The sequence below is a fragment of the Cornus florida genome, unplaced genomic scaffold (genome assembly GCF_030987335.1).
Source record: "Cornus florida cultivar Cherokee Brave unplaced genomic scaffold, ASM3098733v1 CherokeeBrave_3.0.0_Hap2_Chr10, whole genome shotgun sequence".
Lineage (NCBI taxonomy): Eukaryota > Viridiplantae > Streptophyta > Magnoliopsida > Cornales > Cornaceae > Cornus > Cornus florida.
Window position 1 is genome coordinate 30469439 of NW_026775580.1, and position 19782 is coordinate 30489220.

General features: G+C 38.0%; 1 pseudogene; it reads right to left on the reverse strand.

Moving 5' to 3' along the window:
* Nucleotides 1-7875: 7875 nt before the first annotated feature.
* On the reverse strand, nucleotides 7876-7974 carry LOC132280353 (small nucleolar RNA R71; annotated as a pseudogene).
* Between the last annotated feature and the right edge of the window lie 11808 nt (nucleotides 7975-19782).

Below are 19782 nucleotides of genomic sequence, written 5' to 3' on the forward strand. Positions count from 1 at the left end.
TTGTCTTGTAATCTTGACAATTTAATCCTTTAGTAGATTAAATTTTCTTATATGCTTCCATCGCGTTAATCATGCTTTGATATTGAATTCGTGTTAACTTATGAATCGGACTTGTATTTCATGTACCTTCATCTTTTTATCAAGCATCGTGACTCCTTGTATTTAGGTTTCATTAATGTACTTAATGAATATGCACATTTGACTTGGAATGGTTTAATTACACATGTGTGGTTTAATGAATAATTGAATAATGTATCTTATACTTGTGGTATTTTTCCTTCAATGAATTCTATGTGCTATATATATCTTGATTCTAATCTATATTGATGCACACTATGATTTTTTGACATTTCACATGCCATGATAGTTGATGAACTTAGGGCATGACTTGTGTGTTCTAAAATCTTGGTTATGCATGAAACGTGGTTAAGGCATTTCTTGTATTTTGATACAATCTTGGTTGCATAACTTGTTGATTTTGGGACTTGGGATATCAATCAAGAATTGACATGGCTAGGACTTGGTTCTAGTACGGGGGAATGTCCTTCTACACTATAGTGCGCACTAGGGGAAAGGTACCCATGGGTTAGTAGCCCTAAAGTGATATGAAGAGTATGGTTTTAATCCGGGCGATATCCGAGTTTTCCACATTTGTTGATTTCACTCTTTAAATTTCAAGTTGCTATTCCTTGAAGATTTAAACTTTTCGTGTTATGTGAAATGCTCCAATCTTGTTTACTTGCATAGATATTATGCCTTATTCTTGATTTCATGTATAACTCTTTTCGTGTTTTATAGAATGTTCCATCCTTGTTTAATTGCATAGATATTATCCCTTGTTCTTGATTTCACGTGTTACACCTATTGTGTTAATTGGAATGCTCCAATCATGTTAATGGCATTGATAATGTAACTCTTGTTAACTTGTATTCGAGTATGCTTCTTGTCGTGTTAATTGGTATGTCCCAATCATGTTCATTGTATTGATAATGCAATCCATGTTGATCTATGTTCTAATATCCTTCAAGTATCCTTCTTATCATGTTCCTTGAATTATCCCAACCTTGACTCGTTTCATATATGTATATATATCATGATTCTTGTTGTTTACACTCTAAGGTAGCTTAAGATGCTCCCTGAGTCTCACCTTTGACATAGACGATAGGTGGTATGACCATTTTGAACTGTTCCATGTAGTCTAAAAATCTCTAAAGAAATCGAGTCAATGCATGCTCATTCTCTACGAGTAAACTTATTTACTCACCCCGAAGTTACTGGGGGATTTGTTCAGGTGTGAAGATTTGGTTTGTGATGCTTGTCATTCATTGGGATGGCTTGTAGCTTCGAGTTTCCATTTAACGCAAGTGTTAGCATGAAGTGCCATTGTCGTAGCCTTTTGTATCGAACTTGTATTCTTTGATTCCATTTATGTAAAGTGTACATAAGTGCACTCTTTTCAAAGTATTTGATATGTATAACATGAGGCCAAGGGCCAAGCATATTTATATTTGCACTTGTACTCATTTGGCACTACCTTTTGTTTAAAAATGTAATTTTTCCTAACTTGGAGGTTTGGCATGTCAATCTTGTAAATGGAATGTAATGAGGCCGTAGGCCATAGTAGCATGTTTAAAATGTCATATTACACTTGCGTGTATGTTCACATCATCACATATTAGCTTATAATGTAATTTGATCATGCCATGGGGGTTTCAAATAAGACTTAGGGTCTTTTCTTCATTTTTGATGCATAACAGGTTCATATGCACATTCTCGAGCCATTTCGGTCAATCGAAATGCCAGTTCGGTCGACCAATTCTCCTTTCAATTGTTCAGCAAAAACTCCAACTCCAGTGGCCTTTTTCATTGTAGAGGCTTATTTCGGTCAACCAGTTCTCTACTTCGGTCGACCGAAGCACCATCTTTCATCTCGAGCCTCAAACCGGTCGACCGGTTTGTCACTTCGGTCGACCGAACTAGGAACTCTTTCTTCTCTTTTATCCTGGCTCATTTCGGCAATACGATACTCCATTTCGGTCGATCGAAATGGAGCTACCTTGTGAGTTGGTTTGGTTTGTTGCCTAGACAGGTTAACCTTGTTTCATTCGCTCCCACTTGACCTTGTTCATCTTGTTTAAGCCATTTAATGGCGTACGTGATCTAGTTTGAACTAGATATTGTCCTCTTGGGTGTCATTATTGCCATAAGGTATCATTTGACCTTCTCATCCTAGTCTCCGCTTCCGGTTATTTCCTTGAGTTCTGTGACTTCATGGAACGTCACTATAGTGTCCTAGGGATGGTTTATATCTTTAGAGACCTAGGTTTATCCTCTGCTCCCATGTTTTTATTTCCTTTGAGTTTCTTGACCTCATGGAGGGTCATCTTAGTGTCTTAGAGGTGTGTTATGCCTTGGAAGACCATTATTTTGTTTCTTATTTCTGCATCTGGATCTGTTATCGGGTCAATCCTAGGTTCATCACTGACTCACCGGGTTGAATCAAAACCCGGGTCACGACAAAATTCAGAAGAAGAGAAGTATTCTGAATTTTGGTGTATTTTGGAAGTGAACCCAATGGGGGTATTTATAGGCTTTAAGGTGCCTATTAGAGGGGGAGAGGGTGCAACCATGGGTCACAATGGTTCAGAACCAGGTGCAACCTTTGGAAAAAAACTGTAAACTGTTTTCTGGTTTTTAATTTAAATTTAAATTACCGGAAAACTGTTTTAACCCATTGATGAAACCCAGCCAAAATATTAAACCACAGGCCTAATTTCACCTATCTTTAATAAGTCCAGCAGATTAAAATAAAATCTAATACAGGCCCATTTTCGTTTAATAAAAAATTAACCACATTTCACAATCAGCCGCAGCCGCAGCCCCAGCCCGGACCGGGTCGGGCAGGCTGGGCACGCGCATGTGTGGTAGGTGGTTTGGACCCAAGCTTGCCTAGGTCCTCCCCCTCTTAAAAACTTGGGTGCCCTTGGGCCTAAACCCAAATCTCATACTTGGTTTATTTATACTTCAAATGGTTTCAATATTTTTCCGACGTGGGACAAGCATTTCCAACATTTTGCAAACCCATTTAGGCTTATCAAACACCTCACTTTAGAGCAAATTTCTCATTCACCCGGAAACGGATTTAAGAAAGTAAATATACCACGTTCATTTTCTTGTGGAAAGGAACGCACTCATCTATAGATCCGCAAAAAAATCTTAACAGAATCTACTCCAAATTTCATCCAAAGTTTATATTTTTAATGCCCCCATTTCAAACATAATTAGGTTTGGGAGATTTGAATCCCATATCGGTAGTTTTGCAACTAGCCGTCCGGTTTATCAAAAAGCCCCGTGGGATCATTGAGGATGTGTTGATTAAAGTTGATAAGTTCTTTTTCTCAGTTGATTTCGTTGTCATAGACACGGAACCAGTAGCAAACCCAAAGAATCAAATTCCTGTTATCCTTGGCCGTCCTTTCTTAGCCACCGTTAATGCTAACATGAATTATAGGACGGGGGTGATTAAAATTTCTTTTGGGCATATAAAGGTAAAATTGAACATCTTTAATCCGACCCCAAACTCTTTTGACAAGCATGAAGAGGTTAATGTTGTTGAGAGAATTGTTGAAAGAGTGGTTGAACTTCCACCAAGTGTTGAGTTACCAAATTCAAGTGTACTCCCCTCCAGTGATTCTTCCTAAGATTCGACTTCAAAATCCAAGTTTGAAAAGGCATGGAAGCCGAAAAGTCCATCTTTGGGTGTTGAGAGAAGTCCACCCCACACCATTGATTCAAATCCAACAAATTCCTTATGGAATAGTTTGTTGGGTAAGATTCAAAGTACCTTGCATCCCATTGAGAAGGGGATGTCAAACAAGATCTTTGATCCGGGCTAAGTAGCACTCGTAGGGTTTTCAAACCATATTTCTCCTTCAATTCTTTTTATTTTTCATTCTTGCGTCATCTAGTAGGTTTCAAAATGATCCACTTTTGTTTTCAGGCTTTGCATAAGACTTTGTGCACTTTTATCTCAGAATGAGGCATTTGGGTCAGTTCGATCGATCCAAGTGTGCCTTCGATCGATCCAAGTGCTTTGAGATCGATTCGTGATTACAACACTTAGAAAAATTTTGAATCTCTCAAAAATTTCAGCTTTTTGTCCCATTGTGCGAACTTCCTTGCAAAAAATAAGCTTCTGTTGCATCATTTTAAGCACACTTCGATCGATCCAAGTGTCCTTATAATAGATCTCAATTCCATACTTAGAAAAAATTTAAAAATCCTAAAATGTCAAGCCTCGGTCACATCGTGCGAAGTTTGAACCCAAAAATCAAGCCTCGGTCCCATCGTGCGAATGTGTGGATCGATCAAAGCGAGATCAATCTAAGTCCTGATCGATTTGAGTCTCATCCTTTGACTTTTTATTGACTTTAACTTTCCAATTTTATTTTATTTTATTTTTATTTTATTTCATTTCATTTCATTTTATTTTTATTTTTATCTAAAAAAAAACTTTTAAAAAATTAAAAAAGATTTTCAAAATTAAAAATTTTTTAAAAATATTTTGTCCTTTTACAGTTCGATCAATCTGAGCATCCTCGTGATCAATCAAGGTGTGATCGATCGAATCAACCATGTGATTGATCACAAATGTTTGAAACAATTTTTAAAAAATCGATCTAAGGGTCATTTCGTTCATTTCGAGATCGATCCAAGCTCTCATCTCTCCTCTGCAACTCCACCTTCATCTTCCCCACCACCGGTCGAATCTTAGGCAATGATTTCTGATGAGCGCTGAAAAGTGCAGATTTAAACCCCTTAAGCTTAGGTATTCTAGGACCTTTATCTATCTTACTTTCCCGTTTTAGACTAATTTTGTATTATTTCCATTTTCAGTTACTTATCCCTAAAATAAGCTAATTTAGCGAAATAAGAGCATCATTGAAGCAATCTTGAGATGAATCAAAGAAAGGAGTAAAGTGGAAGCAGTTTGAAGCAAAGTATGGAATTCAGCAGGTTCGATCGATCACAAGTATATTTTAATCGATCGAAAGTTCATCAATCTAGACATTTCAAGATGGATCGAAGCTCTTTTGTCCTTATCCAAAGATCCCACAAAGTTCGATCGATCCAACTTTCTTTCGATGGATCAAAAAGATTCCATCTTATCCTATTGTACCACCCTACCTACCACTTTTGTCTCATTCCCCAAAATATCTCAGATCTGTCCTTATCCAAAAAGCGCTGCCATGGGAGGATCGATCCAGCTTAAGTTCGATAGATCTCAGCCATGTTCGATCGATCTCAGAGAATGTTTGATCGATCGAACTTCCCCAAGTGTGAGAAAATTCAATTTCTAGCTCATTAAAAGTTGTCTCATATCCAATCATTGGGAGGAATATTGGTGAACGAGCCCAGGTCATTGGGGGTGACATTTAACCTACCTATATAAGGAATATGAGCCATTCTTGAGATATACTTGAAAAAAGACTTTTGACACAATATCATATTCTTAGTGAGGAAGAAAAGAAGAAAGGAGGCTAGAGACACAAGCTTGGAGTTCTTCCATCAACCAAGAAGAGGAGCAATTTCTACTATGTAGTTAACCCTTGAGGGTTGGAGGACACCATCTATGAGTGGCTAGACATCCTCTTGGGGCTAAAGTTAGCCCTAAGCATGCTTTCTACATCTTGATTTATGTATTTTTGAGGGGATTTGTATTGTGATATATGTTTTGACATTTTTATATACATATTTATTGTTTGTTCAATGATTTATGTGGTTTAACGCTTCCAATTGATCATTTCATTCTATTCATATGTCTATGTATGCTAGAATAGATGTTCATGTGTTTGTCTCTAGATTTTGTGTTATTGAGGCATGTCTATGTGTATTGATGCTATAGATCTATAGATTGTTAAGATATAGTGCTTAATAGAATGCTCTTGTGGTTTATTTGATGGTTCATACTCATTTTTTGATGGATTGTGCCTTTCCCTTAGTTTAATTTTACGTCATTAACTTAATTGTAGTGTAGTTGTAGTTTAGATGTTAAATGGGAGGACAATCCATACTTGTTGTTTGATGTTCCATACTTATGAAAACGAGTAGCATATGTCTCTAACTTTGTGATGTGTTTGGATTGTGAGCTTAAAGAAATGATTAATGGCTTAGTTTGATATATTGTGCTATCCACCATGTTGCTTAGACAATATATACTTAATTAGTCATCCATGCTTGTTGAAACAACCACACACACACACTATTGTTGCAATACATGTTTTCCCCCTCATTAATCATTCATTAAGGGTGTAAAAAAGCTATACTTAGTGGTGATCTCAAAACCCTAAGATCTTTCTCTCTTATTCTCTCTCTATTGCATTTAATTGTTTACTTTAGTTTAAATTGCATCTTAGTACAATTCAATCACTAACCAATCTTTTGATCACTCAACCTACTAAACCCTAATCTCGATTCCACAACCTAATACAACCCACCAATCCCTTGGGACGATCCCTACTCTCCCTAACTATATTTTTAGTGAAAGGTAGTAGTGGCAAATTATAAATGTAAAACTTGGCCACACTTATCATAGTCATTCTCTTTGCAAACTTTGGGTGCTTGACGGCGGCACCCTACCAAGTTTTTGGCGCCGTTGCTGGGGATTGATTGAAGGCAATGTTGTATTTGTGAAATCAATTAGGAATTAGTACTCTTTTGATCATGTCTTTACTTTATTTTCATTTTCATTTTAGTTACTTATTGTGTTAGTTCTTGTTTGACTAGGTGCATTGAGCTAGAAGGTGAGCAAAGGAGCATTTTAAGCAAGGAGCTAGGCAAAGGCAAGGAAAAAGCTAAAATCTAAAAAAATTTGCAAGGCTAAAATTGAAAATTGAATTGAAGTGCTGAAGGACCTTTTGTGAGCTCTTTCTTAACTCAATCTCTAGTTAAATCGTCGGCCCGCGTGGAGGCTTGTTTTTCAATTCTTAGATAAATCGTGAGCCCACATGGAGGTAATTTTATCATTCTTTGCATATTGTTGATAGCATAGGAGTATGGGATCATTGTATGTGGAGGAAGTTTGTTGATAATTGATTTGTTGCGAAGGTGAACTGAATGTTCATTGCTTGTTGCTTGTTGTGTTTTGTTGTGCATGCATGGTCATAGATCATTGAAACCTACTCTTGTCCCTCTTAATTTTCATCTTGAATCCGTTGTTCGAAACCCTAGGGGAAGAGGAAGTTCTAGTCAATCCATTTCATTAATGGAAGTACATAATGAGGACCATGTGGAGGACCTTGGTCACATAGACCAACAAGGTATCCTCCATCCCAATGTGCATCATGATAACATGTAAGTACTATTAGGCATGCCGAGGCCATTCATTCACACACCACAACAACAAGGCTAAGTTCCATTGGGAATGCCTAGGCCAATGTTTGCTCCACAACCTCCCATAGTTCAAGGTAATCAAGGTGCCCATGTTGCATCTCCAATTGCTAATCGTCCCCTTATTTTAAGAGATCACTATGTGCCTTATGAATATAATGCACCCACATGCATTCAATTGCCACCATTTAGAGCACACCACTATGAAATCAAACCACAAACCATTTAAATGCTTCCTAATTATCATGGACTTCCAAGTGAAGAACCTTACAAGCATTTAGATGAGTTTCTTAAAGTATGTTCCACCGTAAGATACACGGACATGCTGGAAGAGGTTTTAAGGCTTACACTTTTTCCATTCACCCTTAAAGACAAGGCAAAATATTGGTTTAACAATCTTAGGCCTTTTTCAATAACGTCTTGGGCAGAAATGCAATAATTGTTCTTGAAGAAGTACTATCCGGTTTCTAAGACCAATGCCACGAGAACCTCAATTCGAGAGTTTTCACACGGGGATGGGGAAACGTTCCATGAGGCATGGGAAAGATTCAATGAATTGCTTAGGAAGTGTCCACATCATGACATGCCCAAATGGCAATTAGTTCAATATTTCTTTGAGAGTTTATCCGATAATTACAAGGGCATGGTTTATGCTTCCATGGGTGGCTCTTATATTGATAGGCATGAGGATGACGTGTGGCATCTTTATGAGAGTATGAATGAAAATTCTTTGCATCGAACTTTATCTTCTAAGAATGGTAGGAATTCAATTGAAAGGAAGAGTGTTGGCTTACATCAAGTTGACCATTATAATGAAATAGCCGCCGAGATGAAATCCTTATCTCAATGGTTAGATCAATTCTTGATCAACCAAAACTTGGCAAATCAAATATCTTCCTTCCCTAACCATTCCCATCGTGCATCCAATGAATCATGTATGACTTTTTCAAGTGTTTTACATTCTACTTCCAACTGTCTCCATGGACATGTGTAAAGTGAGCATCAAGAACAAGTCAATGCAGCTTTTGTTAATCAAGGGAACAATCCTTATGGAAATCACTATAATTTTAGTTGGAGGAATCACCCTAATTTCTCTTGGAGAAACCAAAGGGAAGGCTCAAACCCTCCCCAAGGTGGTTTTCAAGGGAAGTATGTTCCACCTCCGATGCAAAGCCAAGGTTCCCAAGGTTTTAGATCATCATTTCAATCGCATGGTAATCAATTTTCTAATTCTCATTTTCCTAATCAACCATCATATTCTCAAGGAAATTCTAGGAGTCCCGCTTTTGTAGAGAAAGTTTTGACAGCTCTAGGCACTCTAGAGGCGAATACTCAATTGCTTCATTCTCATTCTCAATCCATTGCTAAGCTAGAAACCCAAGTAGGGCAAATAACCAGTACTTTAAATGTAAGAGAGAAAGGGAAAATGCCTTTGAATGCCCCACCAAAGCAATAATGTGTTGTGGAGACTCATTCCTCATCGGAAAGTCCTATAATAGAGCATGTCAATGCGGTGACAACCTTGAGAAGTGGGAGAATCATTGATAACCAAGTGGACATGTCCAATGAAGAGAGTGAACCGGTGCAACCACGAGTTGACACCCGTCCCGTTTCACATCCTATTCCTCCTTTATTACATATGCATGATCTTTCAAATGAGAATGTGTTGAAAAGTGATTTTGAAAAGAAAAATTTACAAAATGATTTCAAAACTTCTTGTGTTGAAAAGACTTCAAGGAAAAATTCTGAAAAAGTTTTTGAGCCAAGAGCTCCATTTCCAGATGCCTTGAAAGGATCCATTTTAATTGACAAACAAAAGGCCAAAACAAATGAAATCATTGATGTGTTTAGGCAAGTGAAGGTTAACCTTCTGCTTTTAGATGCAATCAAGCAAATTCCGGCTTATGCCAAGTTTTTAAAAGATCTTTGCACCCAAAAGAGGAAGAACAAAAGCCAAGCACCTAGGAAAGTGGTCTTGACCGAGCAAGTGAGCTCAATTTTGCAGCATAACACTCTTCCAAAGTTTAAAGACCCCAGTTCACCTATCACTTCATGCATCATTGGTGATCATATCATTAATCGGGCTCTCCTTGATTTAGGAGCAAGTGTTAACCTTCTTCCATACTCGGATAAATTTTTCTTTCCCGTTGATTTCATTGTCATTAACACGGAACCGGTCCCAAATCCTAAGAGCCAAATTCCCGTTATCCTTGGCCGTCCTTTCTTGGAAACCGCGAATGCCAACATTAATTGTAGGACGGGGATAATGAAGATCTCATTTGGCCACATGAAGGTGAAGTTGAATATCTTCAATCCGACCCCGAATCCATTTAACAAGTATGAAGAAGTGAATGTTGTAGAGAAATATCATGACCAAGAATGTGAAAGAATAGAGTCTTTGTGTAAAACCAAAATTTCAAAAGGGTTATCTTCAACCCCGAATTCAAAAAAAGTTATTTCAAAATCTTGTTTTGAAAGGGCATGGAATCCCAAAGATCATTTTGACCAAGGACCAAAAATTTCCTTTGAGCCTAATCCAACAAGTTCTCTAGGGAACCATTTGTTGGGTAGAGTTCAAAGTACTTATCACCCTATTAAGGAAGGGATACACTACAAGATGTTTGATCTAGGCTAAAAGAGCCCAACGTCTTGCTAGAGACGTTAAAGACTAGTACATTTTGTAAGGTGTCACAACCCTATTCCTCCCTCATTTCTATTTTAAACTTCATTTCTTACGAAGTCTAGATATTTGCTTTAGGTTCATATGCATTGCTAGGAATTGTGATTAGGATTGCATGCACTTTCATGCTGAAAATGGATATTTTGCAGTAGTTTGATCGATCTCCAAGGAGGTTCGATCGATCGAACTCTATACCTACATCCATACCTGTATCCAATCACCACTCTGTCCAATCGTTTGAAGAAAACCTGCATATATCAGCTCTTTGTCTGATCGATTGGAAGTTCTTCGATCGATCCAACTTTATCTTGGATCGATCGGCAGTCTCAATACTTAGAAAAATTTTGAACCTGCTTCCAAAAGCCTCTCTGTCTCATCGTTCGAACATGTCTGTAGGTTTTTGCATGTTCGATTGATCAAAGCCTATTTGAGATTGATCTTGGTTTGATCGATCTATACTCTTTTAACTTTGACTTTGACTTTGAATTTCAAATTCATAAAACTTACAAAAAAATTTAAATTTTATTTTCAAAAATTCCAAAAAGATTTTACTTTATTTTATTTTTCAAAATCCAAAAATATTTTTAATTTTTCATTTTTAATTTAAAAAAATCCAAAAGTTTCAAAAACAATTTGGTTATTTAAGAAGAGAGATCGATTCCAGTTCGATTGATCTGAGGATTCAGTTCGATCGATCGAACTGAAAAGGAAATGTTTTTAAAAAATGAACCCAAGGTCATTCGATCGATTTCAAAGTGATATCTAAGACCCATCCCTTCTCTCGCCACTGCAAACCCTCTCTTCCATCTCTGGCGAGACTCCGGTAAGCTTCCCGAGCTTCGATTCCCTCTCCCTCATCTCAGATCTTGTGTCTTTTTCTCCCGGTTTTCTGTTCTTCTTGGTTTTGGTAAGTTTCCATTTCCATTTTCATTTTCGAGCTTCGATGTACATGATTTTTGAAGCTTTGACCCACTGTATATATGTGTATATATATGTATATCTATCATTTTATATTTTTTATTTTAATTTTGATTTTGGGGGTCACGAGCCTAATCAAGTGACCAAAATTGTTGATTTGTTGTGTAGAGGGGCCCACGTGCTTGCTCGGGAGGCCCCCGTGCCATCCACGTCACAGATATGTGACTTTTCGAATTTCACCTCACAGTTCGATCGATCGAACTTTTTCTCAGATCAATCTGTAATAAATCGATCTCACTTATTCATGATCGATCGAACTTACATCGATCTCACATTTTTGTGATCGATCGAACTTCACAGATTTGCATCACACACTTCACACACCATCTCTTATGTTTCATGCTATTCTGTACATGCCCAATGCCTGTGTTTTCCACATTGGATGCATTCCATACTTATACTGTCTAGCATGCTTCACATCATGTCACTTATTCCTTGTCACTTGCATAGATTCATGTTCCTTATATGTTTTGTCTATCTTATTTGACATACATAATTCTATAAACTGTGTTTTAATTCTTTATACCAGCACTGACTTCCTTTTAAAGTTTCCTTTTATTTTGCAGGCCATGGCTAGGGTCAAGACTGTTGCCCGGGGACATTATCATCGCAGAGTCAGGTGGAGATTAGACGACCAGGCAAGTCCATCTCACGTCCTGGACCCCATTCCTGAGCCAGAGCCAGAGCAGATACAAGACCAGCCAGAGGCAGATATAGCTCAGTCCCCATCCGCAGACTTTAGACTATAGTCTTCGACTGAGGCATCTTCTTCATAGGCTGATGCTGAGGCTGAGCACATACCATCTCCATCACCACTACCAGCCATTGCCGAGATACTCATGCCTTTAGGTGGCGCATGAGTCGATCTTCGATATAGACTTCTTCTCCCGGTTTGTTCTTACCAGAGTAGTATATGATGACATAGACCGGAGGGGCATTTCAGCCATATTAGCCCCTGTTACATATCCAGTGTACTCGAGGTTGGTCTGGATGTTCTTCCAGAACCTCCGACCTGCCCCGAGTAACCTGAGGGAGCTGCGGACTACCATTGATGGCCACCCTATCAATATCACTGTGGACACTCTATCCAGATCTTGCCGATATCCACATATCTGCCCTTCTGATCTCGAGGCTACATATCCTACTCTATGGAGGCCTTCCTATGTCGACATGGCAGTGGCACTCACATATCACTATGCAGCTGGCGAGACTTTTGCCACGCACACTTATCTGTTAGAGGACCTGTGGTTCTTCGATTCGGTTTTATTTCAAAATGTATTCATAGCCAGCCACAAGATACAGAGGCACGGTGACTATCTGATAGCTTTGTACGCCTTCAATACAGGGCATTGGCTATCTATTCTTGCGCTCATTTGGAGCATTATGATGAAGTTATATGTTGATCACATCAGCAAGGCCATACCCAAATGGGCTAAGTTTGTCCTATTTGGCCATCTCATTACACAGATATTGCGGGACCAGCGCTATCCCTTCCAGCACCGGGAGCGTACAGAGGCTCGGGCCTGCTCGTTCAAGAAGAAGGACTGGGATAAGAGCTACAAGGCTCTTATCAAGAGTCTACAGGAGGATGCTGCAAAGGTAGCTAAGGAGCTTGAGATAGAGGAGATGGAGCAGGCAGCAGTTGCAGCAGTAGCAAAGCAGGCGGCGGACAATGTACAAGTCGATTCGGTTGCCATGCATAGGGACATTGATTTAGAGCAGCCCGTAGAGGACCTAGAGCATCACTCTTTGGTTGGGTCACCCATTCATGATGAGGAGGAGGCTCAGGATCATCATTCTCCAGATCCAGCAGCACCTGAGGCTCCAGTTCAGATACCCAGCTTCGGAGAGCGTCTTCAGACTCTGGAGGATGGCATGGTTTCCATCCGGGCTGATATTGCTTCACTCCGTACGGATGTCATAGCCACTTTGCGAGATCTATCCAGAGACATCCGCGGAGCATGCCCTGCCCGTCCTACTTCCTCTTCATGATTTTTATATCTCCTTCTCATTTTATATCTGTGATTTGACTGTTATATTCCTGATACTATTATATTTTTGAGGCCAGTCTGTCGGCCCTATTCCAGTGATGTACTACATATATTGTTTCCATTTTCTATATTATGCACGATATTTTTGGAAGTCTGGATTTTATATTGATATATCTGTTTGTGATTGACTTCATCAGGTGCATCCCAGTGACTTCAGCGAGAGAGTGCTGCCCGAATTTTTCAGGACCACCTTTTTCCTCTCTCCTTACTTCAATTTCTTATCCCATTTACACTTGCATATCCCCTGCACACTGTTATTATCCTTTTTGTTATCTGATGAGTTTTATCCTAGTGCCATCTTTTCAAGACCACACTTAATCCCAAGTTTGGGGGGGTTATACCACCCACTTTGAATACTTGTGTCCCGGCCATTCTTTGCTTAGTTATACTGGTATGCTTTTTCCCTTTGTTCTCTTTGCACATTGAGGACATTGTGTCATTTAAGTTTGGGGGGGGGGGGAACAGTGTTAATTACAGTATTTGCTTTAACTTCACTTCAAAATTTTGAGCATGACTTGTGTATTTGAGGAATTTTCTATGATTGGTCCATAACTAGCTATGATTTTGATCTTTTGAGGACTATATTGCTTAAAATTTAAAAATTGCTCGACTTGAGAGTTCAATACTCCTTGTATGCCTTGTGGATGCCATTTAGGAGTAAATTTTTTGAAAAATTGATATCTTGCTTACACTTGTGGTGCACATCATCCTGATTTTGTGATTGTTTTGAGATTCAATCTAGTATTCTACACTAGCACAGGCGCACACTAGCATTCATTTGTGGGGTACATGCTTTGTTAATTATTGAATTGGTTATATTCCAATTGAGCTAGTAGTGCATTGAAAGCTTTCATTCTTGATAAAGGTGGATAACAGCACCTTTTCACTAAGTAGCTGGGATTCTAACCTCATCAAGCACTAAACTTCTCACTCCGAAAGGTGGAAGGCCCAAACTCTACGTTAATAATTAAAAAAATAAAAAGTGAGGACTTCTCCCAAAAGGTGAGAAGTGGGAAATGATTAGATGGAGGTTGTCTTGATTTGTAGCATAATTAATTTGAGCTTGTAAGTCCTTAAGGGTGCCATGGGAGGATCGATCCAGCTTAAGTTCGATAGATCTCAGTCATGTTCGATCGATCTCAGAGAATGTTCGATCGATCGAACTTCCCCAAGTGCGAGAAAATTCAATTTCTAGCTCATTAAAAGTTGTCTCATAACCAATCATTGGGAGGAATATTGGTGTACAAGCCCAGGTCATTGGGGGTGACATTTGACCTACCTATATAAGGAATATGAGCCATTCTTAAGATATACTTGAAAAAAGACTTTTAACACAATATCATATTCTTAGTAAGGAAAAAAAGAAGAGAGTAGGCTAGAGACACAAGCTTGGAGTTCTTCCATCATCCAAGAAGAAGAGTAATTTCTACTATGGAGTTAGCCCTTGAGGGTTGGAAGACACCATCTATGAGTGGCTAGACATCCTCTTGGGGCTAGAGTTACCCCTAAGCATGCTTATACATCTTGATTTATGTATTTTTTAAGGGATTTGTATTGTGATATATGTTTTGACATTTTTATATACATAGATCTTATTTATTCAATGATTTGTGTGGTTTAATGCTTCCAATTGATCATTTCATCTATCCATATGTCTATGTATGCTAGAATAGATGTTTATGTGTTTGTCTCTAGATTTTGTGTTATTGATGCTATAGATCTAGAGATTTTTAAGACATAGTGCTTAATAGAATGCTCTTGTGATTTATTTGATGGTTCATACTCATTTATTGATGGATTGTGCCTCTCCATTAGTTTAATTAGTTTAATTTCATGTTATTAGCTTAATTGTAGTATAGTTGTAGTTTAGATGTTAAATGGGAGGACAATCCATGCTTGCTGTTTGATATTCTATACTTATGAAAACAAGTAGCATATGTCTCTAACCTTGTGATGTGTTTGGATTTTGAGCTTAAAGAAATGATTAATGGCTTAGTTTGATATATTGTGCTATCCACCAAGTTGCTTAGACAATATATACTTAATTAGTCATCCATGCTTGTTGAAACAACACCCACACACACACTATTGTTGCAATACATGTTTTCCCCCTCATTAATCATTCATTAAGGGTGTAGAAAAGCTATGCTTAGGGGTGATCTCTTGTAATACCCCTAATATTAAAAGGATAGTCCTGGTATTTTAATTAATTATTTAATTGCATTTTTAAGATTTCTATTATTTTATTTGTTTGTTACTTGAATTAATTGGGGTTTTAATTATATTTGTTTGTTAATTATTTGTTTTATTGTTAATTATTTGTTTTAAATTGAATAATTTGTTTTATTGTTAATTATTTGTTTTAAATTGAATTAAGTTAGGAGAATTAATTAATTAATTAGAGTTAGGGTTTCTTTCTGCTTGTAATTAAATCATGTCTAGGATTTGAGCCGACACATATAGTTGGTTTAGGATTTAATTTAGGGTTTCCAATAAAGCCTATAAATGCCTAAGTAAACATCTGCCAAGGGTTTGTCAACCCTATTCACGTAACAGAGAGAAAACACAGTGAGCAACAGAGAAAGAATTGGAGAGAAATAGATAGTGAACCTTGAGAGGTTTACAGAGAGGTTCAAGGAGGAAGGGGTGGAGTGCTTCTGGGTTAAACCAAGAGCACTGGAGGTGTTTAACGGCAGCCTAGGACTTTGATGAAAACTCAGAGACGGAGGTTTAAGATTTCTGGACTAAAATCTAAGGCAAGTCTTTATTCTATTCTTTCCCTTTAATTTGTGTTCTATGCATGCCTAGCTAGACTACAGGGGTTTAACTAATTATAAAACGAAGTAATCATACATGCTTAATGGACTAAAACTGAGAGTTTTATGGTTATATATACTTGTGCGTGATTTCATTATTTTCTTAGATCTTTATATATGATTTGTGGTTTAACTTGAATCTTTGCCTACTAAAACACTTAAAATAATTTAGTATGGACGTTTGGGACTTAGGTTGAAGCTTAGGGGCCTTAACAATGAAGTTTTAGGGTTTACAAAGGCTAAACGGACAAAGAAGAAGACCTTAACACTAACTGAGGCGCCTAAGTTAGCAACTGAGGGGCCTAAGTTAGCAATTCAGCCCCCTAAGTTAGAAACTGAGGCGCCTAAGTTAGCAATTCAGCCCCCTAAGTTAGCAATTGAGGTTGCTCTATTGTAACTTAGCTTGCTCAATTGGGATTTTTGGTTTTAAACGCCCAGTTTGGGTTTTGTGCATTGTTTGGACTACACAGAGTGTTAGCACTTCGTTTAAATTGTCCTAAATGATGTATATTATTTTTTTAGACTTGTAAGAATATGGATAAATAATAATTCATAAATGGATTAAGGTATGGACAGTGTACAGTTAGGGGAAGGTCCTACATGTTGAACTTTGAATGTTAATAAGCTTACACTTTGGAACTTGGACGATTGTTTATATGTGATTTAAATTTAATTAATCATATTTGGATAGGATTGTAAGTAACATGGATTACTTGAACTTAACCATGCTTGTGTTGGATCAAATTAATATTCACTTTGTTATTCAACTGCATCAGTGTATGGATATTTTAGCGGATGTGAACGCTTATACTTGTTTTACCTGTATATATTTTTGGAATTGGATTTTAGGCTCTATAATGACTACCTAATATTGATGGATATGTGTTAATTTATATTAATGCATGTTATGAAGGATGGTTATTGGATATATATAGTGTCGTTTTATTAACTATGCTATCTGGAGGATTGTATGCACCGGTATGGGACGGTGGCATACTAGGGACGAATTAGTTAAAAAATACTAAGTCCTACTTATTTGGAAATAAGTTGGATTAACAATAAAAGTTAAGTCCTACTTATGAATGTGCATATGCACCGATATGGGACGGGGGCATATTAGGGACGACTTAGTTCAAAACACTAAGACCTATCTATTCTAGGGACGGATTAGTTCAAACACTAAGTCCTACCTAATCTGGATTGAGGTATGGATTAACCATAAAGGTTAAGTCCATCTTATCCTTGTATCATGTCAATAAAATAATTGAATGACCTACGTTGGTTTCTGAATGGATTGAAAAATATTGAATCCTAACTATGACTAAGTCAAATCAACTGTGACTAAGTTGAATGAATTTCTGGATTAATTGGTTGTAGTTAAGTCATATCAACTGAATAAGTTGAGTGACTAACTAGTTTGTATATTGTATGTTAGCTCAGTAAATTATGGAATGACATACTCCGGATGGACGGATTTTAGATATATGGTTATGATACCACGAGATGAGCTTGAGTCTCAGACTTGTTGGTTAGGGTGCGTATATGCAGTGGATGCGTAGCTGGTTATAGTAGGTTGAGGTGTACCTTGTTAGGTCTAGGTACTCATGCCCACCCTTGGGTGCGTTTTCGCATGTTGCCTTCTATTCAGGTTGAGGCCCTACTGTAGTCTAGTGAATGTCTCTTAGTGTGAATATATATATATGGATTACTCTAGATATTGTTGAGCTATCTAGGATGTATCTACGTATCGGATTACTGTTTGGATTGTAGTAGAATAGGACTTGCATGTGGGCCTGACCCATTCTTTTATTTTTCCAGGTGTTCGTCAGTTCCAGGGTTAGAGCTTGGACGTGCAGAGTAGATACAGACACTCATTCCTCCGACTACGTAGGACTACTTTATATGTTTAGCTTTAGTTTTCATTTCTGTTGTTTCAGTTTCAGTTTGGGATTTTATTAGGGGTCTACAGGATGGATTCCCGAGTTGTATAGATTGGAGGTTTTGGAAAGTTTGGTTTTAATGATTAATAATTGAGGATTTTATTATTTAGTATTTGTTCAGCGTTATTATTTATTTCTTTAATTTATTATTTTGTATTCCGTATTCGTTTTAACATATTAATTGTTTGATATCCCTCGGGTTTGGGCCTAGGCCTGATCAACCCGTGTCTCGGATCCGAGGGGTATCACATCTCTAAACCCTAAGATCTCTCTCTCTTATTCTCTCTCTATTTCATTTAATTGTTTACTTTAGTTTAAATTGCATCTTAGTACAATTCAATCACGAACCAATCTTTTGATCACTCGACCTACTAACCCTAATCTCGATTCCACAACCTAATACGACCCACCAATCCCTTGGGACGATCCCTACTCGCCTTAACTATATTTTTAGTGAAAGGTAGAGTGGCAAATTATAAATGTAAAACTTGGCCACACTCATCATAGTCCTTTTCTTTGCAAACTTTGGGGGCAACGTGACGACACCCACCAATCTCGAAGTTCCAAACATCAATTTTCTTCCTCATCTTCATTCATCTCTCGTCTCTCCACTTCTCTCCTTGACTGACGTTAGTTTTATCACTTCTACTTTCCATTTTATGTTTTATTTCATTTTGATTTTGGTTATATCATGATAGATTATGATATATATGAGTTTCCATGCTTTCCTTTTTGAGTTTCGAGCACGTGTATATATATGTATATATTTTTCTTTGTTTCTGAATATAAAATGGGGGTCACGAGCTGTGTTAAGTGACCAATTGCCTTCGCCTTGTGTCTTCCATGTCACAAATGGTTGGCTTTTCAATTTCTAGCAGGTTTGATCGATCACACCAGTGCTCTGATTGATCAGAGCACGATCGATCCAATTCCATTCATGATCAATCGAGCATCATTGTTTTGCAAATGTATGTCCCTTTCCTTCGTCCCGTGTTCTATGCTATCATATCTTTTCCTAATGCTTGTGTTTTCCAAATTGGATGCATTCTATACTTGTTTTATCATACCATGAGTACACTTTACTTGGTTTTGTAAAAACATGTTATTTGGTCTTTATCTCCTAAGTTCGGGATTGCATGTGAACTTACATTGATAACATTCCTGTGTCCATTGCTGAATATTTGCTTTGTGCATTATTTCAGAGTTATTTTGTCTATCTTTACTTGACAAACATGTTGTTATCCATTATACATTCATTCTTAATTCTTATATCAAATTCAGTTATTGACTTAGAATGCAAGTGTTCTCTCTTTTGCAGACCATGACTAGGTACAAGACCACGGCTAGCCGAGTTCACGGTCGGCAGGTTAGGCGAAGAGTAGAGGAGCCACCTCAGAATCCTCCTGAGCCCTTAGCTTTATCTTCAAAGCATGCTTCTTCTAAGCCAGCTCCAGCCCCAGCTCTTACTCCTATACTTCGTGCTCCTCCTGTTAGCCCCGCTGTCGTCCGAGATAGGGTCACCAGCAAGTTTTGTCACCTGAGTGTGGCACATGAGTCCATATTCTATAAGGATGCCTTCTCAGGCCATGAGCAAACTAAGTGATCATACATCAAAATTTATTGTTGGCGCTTATCTCCCATTCTATCTCCAGTAGCAGTGCCTGTTTACCTGAGATTGATTTGGGTGTTTTATCAGAATCTGAGGCCGAGTCCGAGTAACTTGGTTGAGCTACGGACTACCATTGATGGGCATACCATCATTATCACGGTCAAGACTTTAGAGACCACTTCACACTACCCTCACACCTGTCCTCCCGGGGTTGATTACCCGGTGCTTCAAAGACCGCCATATGCTGACATAGCCACGGCTCTGCGTGGCACCCATACAGCTACCGATACTTTTGCCACTCAGGGCCGCCTCCCTGAGT